Source organism: Anopheles coluzzii, chromosome 2 (genome assembly GCF_943734685.1).
Source record: "Anopheles coluzzii chromosome 2, AcolN3, whole genome shotgun sequence".
Classification (NCBI taxonomy): domain Eukaryota; kingdom Metazoa; phylum Arthropoda; class Insecta; order Diptera; family Culicidae; genus Anopheles; species Anopheles coluzzii.
In genome coordinates, this window is record NC_064670.1 from 60,367,333 (window position 1) to 60,382,470 (window position 15,138).

A 15,138-nucleotide genomic window follows, 5' to 3' on the forward strand; every position below is an offset into this window, starting at 1 on the left:
CGAATAACTCCTTCAATTCGTTCCTAGCTCCTTCAAAGTTCTTCCCGTTGTCTGAGTGCAAATGTTCTGGTAAGCCTCTCCTTGCACAGAATCTTCTTAGGGCAGCTAAAAACCCTTGCGTGGACAAATCACCAACAAGTTCCAAATGGACTGCCTTTGTAGCAAAGCAGACAAACACGCACAGGTACGCCTTCAACGATGCGGCACGACGATGTACTGGTTTCAAGTAGAACGGTCCAGCATAATCAATCCCAGTAACTGCTAATGGTCGACTCGGCTGCACTCTTCCGGATGGCAGCTGAACAGTTTGCTGCTCCACAAGTGCAGGTTGGTAACGATTGCATCGATAACAGCTTCTCACAACGCTTTTGACAAGCATTTGTCCATTCATCGGCCAAAACTCCTCACGGATGTGTGAAAGTAATACACGACCTCCACCATGCAGCAATACACGATGCTCATGTTCAGCAATCAAACGAGCCAACGGGTGATGTTTTGGGAGAACCGCAGGATGCTTGGTTTGGAAGGGCAGTTGCGCAAAGTTTAGCCTACCGCCTGCTCGGATGATTTCCTTTTCGTCAAGGAACGGGGTAAATCGATTTAAAACCGAACGTTTTCTCACTTGCTTTCGTTCTTTTAGATCCCGTAATTCTTCGGCGAATACTTCACGCTGCGCAAGACGGACTAAAACATTGACGGCTTCTACTCGCTCTTGAACGGTGAGCACTTCTGCAGAGATTGCATCCTCATTCACTTCATTCGTCGAAATAGCCGCAGAATTGTTTCTCCTTTTTTGCTGAACAAGTTGCCGAAGGTACGTGGCAAATCGTAAACAATATGCAACAACATTTACAAGGCGAGTATACGATGACCAACGCAGGAAAAACCAATTGTAACTCGGCGCCGTATGAATCGATGTCTGCAACACCTTCAGCGCTCCTTTAGAAGGATCGGATACGGGCCAAAACTTCTCTGAGAGCGCGAGCCACGAAGGCCCATGTTTCCACGATCGACTCTCGTTAAAATCAGCAACTTACATGCCACGAGATACTAAATCAGCTGGGTTCTCAATTCCAGCAACGTGTTTCCATTTGCATCCGGCGGTAAAATGCTGTATCTCGGAAACTCTATTGGCAACAAATGTCTTCCATGTATTCGGCGGCAGCTTTAACCAATTCAAACATATTGATGAATCGGTCCAAACCCACGATCCATCTATCCTCATGCCGATAGCACGCTTAATGCGGTTATGTAAGTGCGCAGCAAGGACGCAGGCACACAGCATATAAACATATTGATGAATCGGTCCAAACCCACGATCCATCTATCCTCATGCCGATAGCACGCTTAATGCGGTTATGTAAGTGCGCAGCAAGGACGCAGGCACACAGCTCAAGTCGAGCGTTGGATAAACGTTTCAGTGGTGCTACTTTGCTCTTCGATGCCAGTAGCACAACACGAACAACACCAGCTTCCTCCGACCGCACATAAGTACATGCTCCGTACGCAGCGATGGACGCATCAGCAAACGTGTGCAGTTCCATTTTGGTTACATTAGGAAGCAACACATAGCGATCCATGCTACAATTGGTCAAAGAAGATACCTCGCGTTGAAACTGCTTCCATTTAGCAACAATACAATCAGGCAAAGGATCGTCCCAATCGCACGAAGACACCCACATCTCCTGCATGATGATTTATTATGCATGAGCTATAGTGGAAAGTACTGACCGTTTTGTTGCGACTGCACTGTCTGGTTGTATCATGCAATCAAATTGCAACACATCTTCTTGAGGCTGCCAGCTGATGCCAAGGGTTTTCACCGTCTCATGCGTAGTGAAACACAACGATGATTTTGTACCGATCTGAGAACCATCCAAACCCTCAAGCACCTCTAGACGATTGGACGTCCATTTTCGCAGCTCGAAACCTCCTTTGCTCAGTAGAACGCTCAACTCTTTCCGCAACTGGATGGCAGCTTCGATGGATTGCGCTCCACCGATATAATCGTCGACATAAAAATTCTTCTTCAGCGCGGATCCAGCAAGAGCGTAGCCATCACCTTCATCCTCTGCCAATTGCAATAACGTTCGTGTCGCAAGATACGAAGAAGGAGCCAGTCCATACGTTACGGTATTCAGCTCATATTCTTGCAAAGGGTGTTGTGGTGAGAATCTATACAAAATGCGTACAAGAGCCCGATCATCAGGGTGCAGTAACACTTGCCTATACATCTTGGCTATGTCTCCAACTAATGCAACACGGTATGTGCGAGAACGCAACAATTGATCCAGCAAATCATCTTGCACCACTGGGCCAACGCAAAGCGATTCATTAAGAGAGAAGCCACTTGTGGTTTTTGCCGAGCCATCAAATACTACCCGTATTTTGGTCGTGGTACTTGTTTCTTTAAATACAGGGTGGTGTGGCAAATAATAACATTCTGTAGCTTCCGGCGTTCCTTTACGTACTGCAGTCATGTGCCCAAGATCCAGATACTCTCTCATGAACGCGTGATACTCCTCCTTCACCTTTGAATCGCGTTCAAACCTTTTCTCCAGAAGGTGAAACCGGCGCTGTGCACCTGATTTAGATTCGCCAAGCCTCAGTCCAAAGTCAGGATGACGTGGCATGCGTACAACATATCGACCTTCTTCATTTCTCTCCGTCGTCTTCTGGTACAGCTCTTCACACCTCTTTTCTTCGGGAGAGTATCCATCTTTATTTTGCAGCGATTCGATCTTCCAAAACCGCTCCATACTTTCTTCCAGCGACAACATACACACGGCTGCAGATACTTGTGACACAGGAGAATGAGGAGGAAATTGTGCAGTTGCTGAGCCGGCTACGATCCAACCAAATACACTCTCGATCAGCCACGGAAGTTTATCAGATAACTGCAAACGCGCAGAGGAGGGGAACAACGAATAATAGTGTTTAGCCCCTATGATCAAATCAACTGGCTGCGCTTTATTGAATTGAGGATCTGCTAACACGATTCCTTCTGGTATTTTCCAATCAGCGATAGATACGTCTTGAGCAGGAAGGTTAGCAGTTAACTTGTCCATCAACAAAAACTTCATTGTGCAACTAAATGGTTGCTTCTTCGACACCACTTCAGCTACGACAGCTTCTCGAGCATGAGATGTACAACTGCCAGCACCGTTGATTTTTACATTCGCTCTCTCTCGTGGTAGTTGAAGTATACATGCGAGCCTTTTGGTCATTAAGTTCGGCTGCGACGCGCTATCCAGCAGAGCGCGAACCGGATGTTCCTGGCCAAATGCGTCAACAATAACTAATCGCACAGTCAGAAGAAAAACATGCTCATTTATCTCGATGTCTCCAGCGGCATTTTGGCTGTGCACGACAGTTTCATTTATGGCTTTGTGAGGACCGGGAGAGGCTGACATTGCCATACTAGATTCCGTTCGGCTTTCGGGTGCGCTATTCCCGCAGGGCAGCTACGTACTACATGTCCTACCTTTAAACAATTGTTACATACCCTCTTCGTATGGACTTTCTGAATACGTTCAGACAGCGGAAGGCGGATAAACTTGTAACAGTTTCCCAGCAGATGGTCATGTTGGCAGTGTGGGCATTTTCTCGTAGTACTCGCAACAGACGAGCAAGAAGAAAGATGCGTTGGCGTTCGTCTCATCTGTGGGTAGGTAGGCTCTCTGCTCGATTCATGGTTCATGGAGATTGACTCAAGTATTCTCATTTTTCGTTGCAGGAACTCGATCAAAGTATTGTAGTCAGGCGTTTCTAATGTGGAGGCATGATCTTCCCACGTTTTTAGGGTCTCTTCTGGCAGCATGGTGCACAGCACATACTCTAGCATGGTGCTCCAATGCTCCGTTTTCTCGCCGAGTTGCTGCAGCATTTTAACATGACGATCAAAATCGTCCACGAGCTTATGCAGGGCCACATTAGATTCCCTAGTTACACGAGCCATACAAAATATTGACTGCAGGTGTCTCTTCTTTTGCAGATAGTCATTAGCGTAGCGATCTACCAAAGACTTCCAAGCTATCTGATAATTTCCAGCGCATAATGGAACCGATTCAATGAGCTTCGCAGCTTCACCCTTCAATGCAGCGCGAAGATAATGGAATTTTTGAATTTCCATTACTTCGGAATTGTTGTGTATAAGCGCTTCAAGCGTGTCACGAAAAGCAGCCCAATGCATGTCGTCTCCACTAAACTCCGGTAGGGCAATGGTAGGCAGCTTTATGCCGGACACTGCCACGCTGGTGGCAGATGAAGTAGCGTAGGACGCGTGCGGCAAAAGCGCACTTAACGATGCTCTCGTGACGTACAGCCTCTCTTCGATGATAGCACGAACTTGGCCTTCTTCTCCATGTAACTCTGATGTTGCCAAGTTTTCGATATGCTGCTGAACATTGTCGAATTCGGCCGCCAGATTCTCAAGTTCCGCAATCCGAAACGGTACTTGGGAGCAGTCTCTAGCAGGAACGTAGTTCGACACGAAAACAGATGCTCGGTTCAATTTCTCTTCCAGGGTTAAGCGGCGGGAAAACAGGAGCTCCATGTTGGCCATTTTTGATGCGCTGAGGACGATAAACTAAGATGACGATTTTGCGCGCGAAACCACTCGACACTTAAACCGACGTGTAGAATACGGAAATATCGGACGCGAGACGCGGAAAGCGGGACGGGGTTACAACACGAACGCGTAAATGTTCAAAGAATCGTATCCTAACGTAGAAGACGATTTAAACGACGAATAAATCAAACACTGACGGAAAACGTAACGCACAAAATCTTAGTCCTGATTTTTGAAAATGGTGTCCAAAAAAGGTGTGGCCGAAAAAAACTGTCGCAATTGCTACGCAGCAAACGTACAGACGTAGCAGGACAAAACACGGGCGCACAAACACTTTAAACCAAAAAACGGGAATCAGCAACTAGCGAAATAACGATGTGTAAGGTCCACGATATAACCGAAAAGAATGTTCACAAATCACGAAGGAGAAAGTAGTGTCACAAATGTTCACAAAAAGACGGTACTGTGAAGGGACGGAGCGCCAAATAAACGGACAAATAGGCACAAAAGTTATGTAATTAAATTTCCGCAGCAATCCTGGTCACGGCACCAATTTATGATCGCGGAAACCCTACGTTGTGTTATATTTTTTATGAAAACCAGAACACGCTTTCACAATTTTACATACTTTATTTAATGCGCGCTGTCGAGAGCCGTTTCTCCTTCGTGGTCGGTTACAAGAATAAATATCATTATGGCAGCTTATTCCCGCGATCTAATTCCCTACCAATACACACAAAAACAGCACCTGTCAATCGTTTCGTTTATCGGTGAAACGCATATGCAAATAACGCAATTGAAATATTTCACTCGGAACTATGGGCATTTAAAAACATGAAACGTAAACAACAGTGTCTCTTCGACCAATGAGTTACACACTCGCGCGAGCCCTCTCCCATCCCACCCACAACGCACGGTGCGCTCTGCAGTTCTCAATGTGTTCGTGTTCTTTCGAGCCATGCTACCAACACATCAAAAGCTTGTTGTTTTTCGCTTTCTTTCATGCATTGCCACGATCGCAAATACGCACTTATTCTAACAAGAAACACAAACACGGTCATTTTTCATTACTTTAAACATTTTATTCAAACATAAAGTACACACTAAAGTACACATTTAGAATCCTTCACACTCACGAATGGCGTCATACTGCAAAGTACCGGGTCTTGCCAGGCTGCGAGAAACTTGTCGACAATCTGCGTTGACTCTGTTCAGCAAATTCTTACCTGTCGATCCACGCACTGCATGTGCGTCTGTGCACACTATTCATTCACTGTACACTTTACCAAAACACACCGGCGCACGAGACTTTGCACGAAAAGCACACCAACGCACAAACACTGCGCGCGGGACTTAGAACAAAACGCGCACAACCATCTCCGACAAAGCGTCAAGCTGTACTGGTGGTTTTGTACGCGTAGGAGGGGGAACATACGGAGCGATGGTTCGATGCTGTAGTGTAAGCGAGACAACACGATGTGACGAGCAGCTCCAAGTTGTTGAGCTCGCTGAATGAAGGCACACACACATTCACAGACGGCTCGTCAAAGCACGGTATTTGTATTCATCGCAGCGCGTTTCTCCTTGCTTTCTCAAGCTTCCTCATACCCCTCGGCCTGCATCACTCAAAATTTGGGATCTCATTGTTTGCGTGGATATAAAGCACTACAAATTATACAACAGCAGCTTACTGTACCTTGCCGCGTAACGGCCAAGCTACACGTACCGGACGACATCGGACGATGCCATAAAACGTAGGACCGCAGATAAGAGATTCGCGTCAGGCCGGGCCGTGTCGGATCACAGCGGGCCGATTTTGTATGGGATTTGACAGTTGGCGTTAACGGATTTATGGCATCGTCCGATGTCGTCCGGTACATGTAGCTTGGCCGTAACAGGCTATGCAACATTTTACCGCACTACCGTCGTTCATAGGGCGCCGCAGTTTGCTGCTTTGTAACTGCATCGTCCTAGCGCGCGAGAAATAGCCTGTGTACAGCACACCCGGGATGATGAACATCAGCACATGGATCGACACCAGCCACACCGCTGTAAAATTCAACACAATAAAAGTTTACACATTGTCCCTTCCCCCCACTTTCCACCTGTAGCTTCCATACGCAGCACAAAATTCACACCGACACACAATACCACACAACACACATCGCAGCTACAGCAACATGACATGACATGACATACATGCAGCCATGGCCACACGAAGCAAAAACGTACACAGAAAACTTTTTTTACTGAACTTCAGTAAAATTTTACTGAAATTTTTTTAACTGAAGTTTCAGTAATCCTTTCAGTAAAAAGAATGTTTACTGAATCATTCAGTAATGTCCGATGCTCACCAAAATGACAGCTCGTTTACTGAAATCCCAGTAAAGCCATTCTCATATTACTGATTATTCAGAAGTTGGTAGCGATTAAAAAATGACGAAATACTTCTTTTAAATTTAGTTTTTATTGATGCGCAGATATTGCCAGTCGCTCAGTTCATATAAATACATGTTTCGTGTTGTTTTATAAAGTTTTTATACTGTATTTCACCGCCGCAAGTGTAGATGGTTCAGTAAGCGCTCACAGACACCACGCAATTTCAGCACGCACAGTGGATTGTAGCAAACATTTTACACACCAACACGGCTGCCAATTGTTTTAAATTACTCCCGTAAGCCGAAATACCACCTGAAATTTCACCAGGGTGCCTGTAAACGCCTACAAAATCAACTTTTTGCACATCACGAGCAAGTGGCTACCGCATTGTTTTGTTTTGATGATCTGACTGACAGGTCGATTTGACAGAATGGATTGCTGCATTTTCAGTAATTTGTTTTACTGATATCCAGTGAAACGACTAATTTGACACCTATTTTACTGATTTTCAGTAATATATGTATTACTGAAATGCATTCAGTAAATTGCTTTACTGAAAATCAGTAAAAAAATGACATTTATGCTGAAAATCAGTAAAATATTCTAATACTGAACCGTTTCAGTAAAAAACTTTACTGAAGCAGGATGAGAAAATTTGCTGTGTACATTGAAAGGCGTGAGATTCGGCTTGTTTATGATTCACTATAGCCTTTCATCATTTCTTTCTCACGGCACTTATTTTCTCTCACTACTGTTCTGCTCACCTCTGAGAAGATCGGATTTTTATTCAATTCGAACCAAAATCCGATCCTGTCAAAAATCTGTAATTTTTTGGTCAATTTTTAGGGGGTCCCATTGTCATTTGGGCAAGGTTCGATATTGGCACTTGTTTTCCAAGGCGTTGTGCATCGTGTGGAGAGAGCTGTAGAAGAGAAGAAGAGCGAATTGTTAGATTATTGTGAGAGAGAAGAGCATTATAGTTTTAGCATCACATCATCGCTCGATCGAATCGAACTGTGTACGCCCGTCTTGGTATTCCACCATCATTTGCGTGAACCCATCTCGGGACTTGCTTACCTTCCTGTATAGAGCGGTACAAAAGCAGAGGACGAACAAAACAACATACAAACTGTAACGTCCGGACTAATATCGCCCACTGTGCACTCAACCCGAACCCCAAACGCAGCGGTATAAACGCATTATACTTTGACCGATGGAGCACCCGGTGTGCTAGATGAACTGTCATAGAATAAAGCTCTCTTCTTGGCGCGACATTGAACTGAACATTGAACTTCCGAATTGTGCTAAATCTTATTAAAACGGCCAATTAACCTTCCGCCACCCGTAAAACGCTTGGTCGTTACATCTTAGAAGTGGGATTACCAACAAAAACCACCTACAAAGCCGCCTATCCAGCCTGTATCCGTGTGTATCTGTGTACGTGTGTGTATGACACCATGCCATTTTCCATCATGCTGAGGAAAAAAGAACTTCGTCGGGCGCTAATCGAAGCCGGCGTCGACGTACCGTATACCGCCACCATCACACAACTCCGACAACTCTACGCCACTCTCGAGCTGTTCGATCGTTCCCCCCGTGCGGCGCCGCTCACCACCTCAGCGACGACACCGGCTCCCGCTTGTGCAAACCACCAAGAGGCCGCCATTTTGTACTACCCTCATGAAAATGGCGATGACGCCGCCAACGATGCCGCTTCGACGAACAATACCACTGATGCCGTTTCCGCCCTTCCTTCTGCCCACGGTGTGGCCGCTGCCCTTCCCCGCGGCCCTGACGACATCGAGGCCCAATTTGAGAAGCTGCGACAGCAGCAGCAGCTTGCTGAATTACGCCAAAAGGTGCACAAACTTGAAACACAGCAGCCAGCCGCCCTTTGCGTAAAGGACTTTGAAGCTTTCATCGAGCCACTCGACGCCGATAAGAACCCCAATGTCATCCGATGGTTCCGCGACTTGGAGCGTCTCTTCGCAATTTACCGAGTGCGCGATGCAGATACATTTTTCTTCACCCTTCGGCTTTTCACCGGCACAGCCGCTAACGTCGTAAAAGAACTTGTTGTCACCACTTATGATGATTTGAAGAAAGAGTTGATCGACAATCTTCACGTCGTTGCTACGCCCGAGTCCGTTTATTGCCAACTCCGTAACCGTCGATTGCGGCCCCAGGAATCCGCCCTGCATTATTTGTTTGACATGCAGCGCATCGCCAGCCAAGCCAGTATCGCCGATGCAGAACTGATCTCGATCGTCATCGACGGCTTGGGAAGCCCGTCAATTACGTCGAGTCTGCATTTCATGCCTCTTACGATGGACGACTTCCGGAAGAAATTGAAACTTTTCGAATCTGGCCGTCATCTTTGCACCACCCAGCCCCCTTCCGCTGATGCCCGGGCCACAACGAACAGCCGTATGGAACGGCCCCGCCCATCGCAGGAACCCATCCACTGCTTCAACTGCTCCCGATTCGGACACCTTCAGAACGCATGCCCGCGGCCGAAGCGCCCACCCGGCGGATGTTTTCGTTGTTTCCAGACTGGACACGTCTACCATAACTGCCCTGAACGTCGGGCCAACGCCATTGTCGAGGGCAATACTAGTTCGGACGAAGCTCTCGCCACAAATCAAGAGGTGAGTTTGACATTTTTCCACCCTTCTGCTAAGCGTGCCACCCTTCCCTGCGTTCGTTCCCTTCTCGACACAGGAAGTCCTGTGAGCTTCATTAGCGACACGATAGTACCAGTTAAGATGCTAGGACCTCTTTCCGTTACCGAATACTGCACTATGATTAAGGGACCACTTTACTCTCGAGGAAAAGTACCTCTATCGATTGTACTATCCGATTTAAGAATCATTCCGTTCGACACTCTTTTATTATATTACCTGGATTTGCGTGGCCAGTCATTATCGGTCGCGATTTATTGAACTCACTTAATATTTTTCTTACGTATTCATCTCGTACAACTTCATGTATTACTAAACCTCTATCGACGGAACTTAAAGAAGTAGACACGATTCTTCCAGAAAAAATAGACGATGCTATTAGGAGTATTTGTGCGCTCGATGTGGCTGAAGCCGATAATGAACTGGATTTAGGAAAAACACTATCTTTGGAACAACGTTCAATAGTCAATTCTATTGTTGAAAATTCATACTTCAACTATACTTCAGATGTTATACCGCTCAAACACCCTATGAAAATCAATCTGACTTATGATACACCTATATTTACTAAGCCGCGAAGACTTTCTTATGGTGAAAGACAGCAGGTTAAGCAAATTGTTGATAAACTGTTAGCAGAAAACATCATCCGGCCCAGTAATCCTCCTTATGCTTCTGCGCTTGTCCTCGTTAGGAAAAAGAGTGGCGAGGTTCGTACATGTGTGGATTACCGGCCCCACAACAAAATTACAGATCGGGACAATTACCCCCTACCCCTTATCGAAACTTGTTTGGAGCATCTGTGTGGAAAAAATTCTTCAGTTTGCTGGATTTGAAAAGCGGATTCCATCAAGTCCCAATGAGTGAGGAGTCTATCTCTTACATTTCTTATGTGATCCCAGATGGTCAATTTGAATATCTGAAAATGCCTTTCGGTCTTCGTAACGCCCCTTCCGAATTCCAACGTTTATTAATTCTATCTTTTGGAGGAATTCATTGATGATGGCAGAATAGTAGTGTACCTCGATGACATCATCATCGCTTCTACCGATCTTAGCTCTCACTTCAGTAACCTTCGGTCCGTATTAGAAAAGATTAAGCAGAATAATTTAGAGCTTCGTCTTGACAAGTGCATATTTGTCCATGAAAAAATAAAATACTTGGGCTACAAAGATAACTTTTCTGGAATTCAGCCTAGTGATAGGCACATTAAAGCACTTACTTATTACCCTATGCCCACTAATTTAAAGTAACTCAGATGTTGTCTTGGTATGTTTTCATACTTCCGACGGTTTGTTCCATCTTTCTCTTGCATCGATGCAGATTGTGTGCATGCTTTTGAAAACTTACGTGACGAACTTGTGCATTCTCCTGTCCTTTCCATATACGACCCAAAACGGGAAACTGAATTACACTGTGACGCAAGTTCCTTTGGTTTTGGCGCTATTCTCCTTCAGAAACAGGATGACAATACAGGGTTTTCAATGATATTATTGACATGTTCAGCGAGTTGTTGATTCGTTCGGGCATATAATTGACACTTTCAGCGAGATAATGAATTGTTCGTAAGCAGGCGTTGACATGTTCAGCGATTCTGTAGTGCTGTCATTTGTTTTGTTTACACACTGTGCCGCAGGGTTCAATTTTTCATTCTTAAAAGTCTTAAAAGTAGCTAATAATCATTCCCCAAGCTGTTTAATACATGAATTAGTTAAAACAAACATATTTTTACGAAAACCGTTTGTTTACCTTCTGATGAGAATGATCCAAGCTGAAGTCCAAGGGGAACGAAATTGACAGCTCTATAGTATCGCCGAACTTGTCAACGCCTGCTTCCGAACAATTCAATATCTCGCTGAAAGTGTCAATTATATGCCCGAACGAATCAACAACTCGCTGAACACGTCAATAATATCATTGAAAACCCTGTAAGTTGCACCCTGTTGCTTACTTTTCCAAAATCACTTCAAAAGACGAGCCCAAGTTACACAGTTATGAGCTTGAAACTCTTTCCATCATTTACGCTCTTAAACGCTTGCACGCTTATGTTCATGGGCTCCCCATTAATATAGTTAGCGGAATTTGGGGCAAGTGTGCCACCTTAAGCATTTCAAGTTATAACTCACTAAAACGGATTTTTCAAAAGCCGATTTAAATATCATAACCATTTTACATCTATTTCCTCACTTATAAATGAGTTTAGCTTGAAAAAAGTGCAAACAAAACAGTTTTTGAAGCGTTTTAAAAAGAGTCCGAAAAGACGTTGTTTTTTGGGCTATGGGGCAAGAGGGCCACTCGTATGGGGCAAGACGGCCACCTGGTTAAAATAATCGTATTTCTTAGACAATTTTAAATTATTACGTTTGTACCACTAGTGTATGTATTCCTACATGTCTTGAGTCACCAATGAAACCCTTTTCATCACAAACTGTATCGCAATATGGCTTGTTGCTGGTCTGTTTTTCCTGAATAGAATCCGCTCGTAAAAGCGCACCGTACCGCTGAACGCTACAACAATGTTTACATTTTTGACAGCTCGCGCCTATGAAAGATGGTGGCACACTTGCCCCAAATAGAGATGGCTCTTTTGCTCCAAAAGTTTTAACTTTTTTGAAATGGAATTTTTCAGTGACAAAAAGAAAGTTTTTTTCAACTAACCCCACAAAAAATTTCACGTTTTCTCGGCTATACGGTTTTGTAAATATTTTCTCGGTTGATTGTTCGCATGATTTTTGAGAGCTTGTTTGGTTAGATTAAAAAATTATAATATTCTGCTCAATTTTGAAACTCAACAAAAATCAGTTCATAACAATGGGAAATATCGATTGGTCTATATGAAATTCGGCTCAGTATACCTAGTCATTGGAAAGCAACCAACTGTATACACAATTGATCATTAAACTAAAGTTTTTAAGGAAAAATGCTTGGTGGCACTCTTGCCCCGTATGGCACTCTTGCCCAAAATTCCGCTACTGACTGCAACTCTCTCGTCGAGACCCTTAAGAACCGTAATGCTTCCGCTAAGATTGCCAGGTGGTCCTTGTTTCTGGAAAATTACGATTATACCATCTGTCATCGCTCAGGCACTTCTATGCCCTATGTCGATGCACTGAGTCGCACCGAAGCTATGGGTGCCATCGGTGAGATTGACCTCGACTTCCAGCTTCAAGCTGCTCAGACGCGTGACCCATCTATCGAAGCTCTTAAACATCGGTTAGAATCAGAAGAAGTTGACGGATTCTTACTTCAAGATGGACTTGTCTATCGCGACATTCCTGATGGTCAACCTCAATTGTATGTCCCTTCGGAAATGGTTGTCAACGTAATTAGACACACTCACGAGCGAATTGGCCACCTGGGCATAAAAAAACCTTCAGAAAAATCAGTCAGCATTACTGGTTCCCCCACATGAAGCCCACCATTGACAAATTCATTAAGAACTGCCTCAAGTGCATTGTTTATTCTGCACCTCATCACACTAATGCCCGGAATATGTACAGCATCACTAAAGAACCCGTACCCTTTGATACCATCCATATCGACCATTTAGGTCCGCTTCCTAGTTTTCCCTTACGCAAGAAGTATATACTTGTTGTTATCGATGCTTTCACAAAATTAACCAAACTTTACCTAACCTCCTCAACTAATGCGAAGGAAGTGTGTTCTGCCCTTTTCCCAATATATGTCTTACTATAGCCGCCCTAGGCGGATTGTTAGCGATCGAGCTACTTGTTTCACCTCAACCTTGTTTGAGGACTTCTTGGAATCGAAACATAAGCCATGTCCTCAACGCCACCGGATCCCCGCAAGCCAATGGACAGGTAGAACGGGTGAACCGTGTGTTGCGTCCTATCCTTAGCAAACTATCTGATGCTCCAGACCAGACCGATTGGGTATCCAAGTTGCGGTCAGCCGAATACCCTTTAAACAATACCGTCCACACATCTACGAACTTCTGCCCCTCTGTTTTACTCTTTGGTGTTGAGCAACGCGGTAAAGTTCCAAACGAGTTAGCCGAATACCTGGATGAGGAATTTGATCGAGCCTCTAGAGACTTAGAAGCCATTCGGGCTAAAGTGCTAGAAAACATAGGAGAGTCTCAACGGAAGAATGAGGAATACTTCAGCAAAAAGCACAAACCACCACAGCGCTATAAGAAAGGTGACTTAGTGGCTATACGTTACTCTCATACAACCGATAGCGGTAATAAGAAGCTCAATCCTAAATTCAGGGGACCTTACGTCGTCCATAAAGTGTTGCCCCATGATAGGTACGTGGTACGCGATGTAGAAGGATGTCAACTCACACAACTACCCTATGATGGGGTTCTAGAAGCGAATAAGTTGCGACGTTGGACCGAGTCCAGTGATTAGGAAATTGAGGGCAATTTATTGTTCAGGATAGCCGAGCTGTAACGTCCGGACTAATATCACCCACTGTGCACTCAATCCGAACCCCGAACGCAGCGGTATAAATGCATTATACCTTGACCGCTGGAGCACCCGGTGTGCTAGATGAACTGTCACCGTGCAAATAGACATACAGCGACAACGTCGCGCGCGACGACGTCGCGCGCTACAAAAAGTAGTTCAATTTTGCAAACAGAGCTACTCGTCTCGCGCGACAGTTCCAAAAGTAGCTCAATTTTGCAAACAGAGCTACTCTTCCCGCGCGATAGCTCTTGAACTGTCATTACCGTTTTGTTTACATGTTTACCGGATTGTTTGGACGGAAGCTCGCGTGTTTAGTGAAGAGAAAAAATTATCAAAGTAAGATGTTTTTATTGTTTTAAATCCATGAAAATAGTTTCTAATGTTGTTTTTAATAGGTGCCTGCACGAAGATGGCCCTAAACACGAGTTTGATACGTGGGAAAATACAAAATAAGAAGGTAAGTATAGCTCACAGACATGGCTGTGCACAATATTTTGGGACCACCTATCCAATCGTCTGCTCCACTAGTTGAAAACACAAACGTGTGCCCATGAAGAATGCGATTTGCCGGAACAAACAATGGCCTCTAATCGAAAAGAAACGCTACAGGAAGTAGCATTCAAGGTATTGAACATTAGATTGCAATGTATATGTATTTTTGTCTATGATTGCTTTTAGTGTATTAGCTTTTGTACCTGTCACTGTATCTTTATTGCCGCATGATTTGTAATCTCGCTTTAGTGACACTAATTTCACTTGCTAATCTTATTCATAGCATCAATTAATCAATGGCTTGTATATGTATGCATTATCATCATTTGGTAGTATTTGTTTAATCATCAGTTGTCAGTATCTTTCGGGTCAGATTAATTAGAATTGGGAAAGGGTACATACTTATTAATTGAAATTTATAATTATATTGCAGACCGTCTGTAGTTGCTAGGAGGAATGCCATTGCTTTATAAGCGAACCACTTGGGTCGATAAACCTCGGCAGATCCTGAAATATGAACAAAAAGTTTAAAATGTTAATAATAAAAAAAAATCAAATAAAGACCAATAAGGATAAATTAGTGAAA